A 1,235-nucleotide genomic window follows, 5' to 3' on the forward strand; every position below is an offset into this window, starting at 1 on the left:
TTCTGCTGTCTTTTCCCACAGATATAGTCAATTTGATTTCTGTGTATTTCATCTGGTGAAGTCCATGTGTAGTTACCTTTTCATTTTAATATTGTTTAATAAAGATATTCACAATTAATAAGTCATTGCTCTTGCAAAATTCTATCCTGCAGTTTCCAGCATCATTTCTGGAAAATAAGGTCTTATTTTCCAACTACTGATCCTTTCTCTATGTTTCCAACCTTTGCATTCCAATCACCAGTAATTATGAGTACATCTTGATTGCATGTTTGATCAATTTCAGACTGAAGAAGTTGGTAGAATTCTTCAAAATCATCTTCATAGGGTTTAGTATTTAGTGCATATATTTGAATAGTAATTATATTAACTGGTCTTATTTATAGGCATGTGGCTATTATCCTATCACAGATGGCATTGTACTTTAAGATTGATCTTGAAGTGTTCTTTTTGATGATGAATGGGACACCATTCTTGAATTTGTTATTCCTCTTGAATTTGTTGTTCCCAACATAATAAACCATATGATTGTCTGATTTAAAATGACAGTACTAGTCCATTTCAGCTCACTAATGCCTATGATATCAATCTTTACTCATTCCATTTTTTTTTTTTACAACTTCCAATTTTCCAAGATTCATACTTTGTACATTCAATGTTCTGATTACTAATGAATGTTTATAGCTGTTTCTCCTCACTTTGTAATATGCCCCATCAGCAAATGAAGGTCCTGAAAACTGTACTCCATTTGCATCATCATTGTCAAATCTATTTTGAGGAGTCAGCTCTTGCCCAGTTGCATTTTGAGTGACTTCCAACCTGAAGGACTCATCTTCAGGCACTATATCTGATAATGTTCTGCTGCTATTTGTAAGGTTTTCATCTTCTGTTACATTGCACTATCTGACAATATTCTGGTGCTGTTCATAAGATTTTCAGTGACTAAACATTCAGAAGTAGCCTGCCTCTTCTTTTTCCTACTCTGTCTTTGTCTGGAATCTTTATTGAAACCTGTCTTCCATGTATAATCATAGCAACCCTGTATAGAGTTTTTGAGGCTGTAAATCTTTATGGGAGCAGAAAGCCTCTCCATTGGAGCAACTTGTGGTTTGAACTGCCAGCCTTGTGGTTAGCAATTGTGTGTTTATCCTAAAGTCCCACCAGAATCATTCTGAAATGTTATCCACTGAAAACTTACGAATCACAGCTGAACGTGGTCTCATAATAGTGCCAAAAAA

This window comes from Chrysochloris asiatica, unplaced genomic scaffold (genome assembly GCF_000296735.1).
Source record: "Chrysochloris asiatica unplaced genomic scaffold, ChrAsi1.0 scaffold00002, whole genome shotgun sequence".
In the NCBI taxonomy this organism is placed as follows: domain Eukaryota; kingdom Metazoa; phylum Chordata; class Mammalia; order Afrosoricida; family Chrysochloridae; genus Chrysochloris; species Chrysochloris asiatica.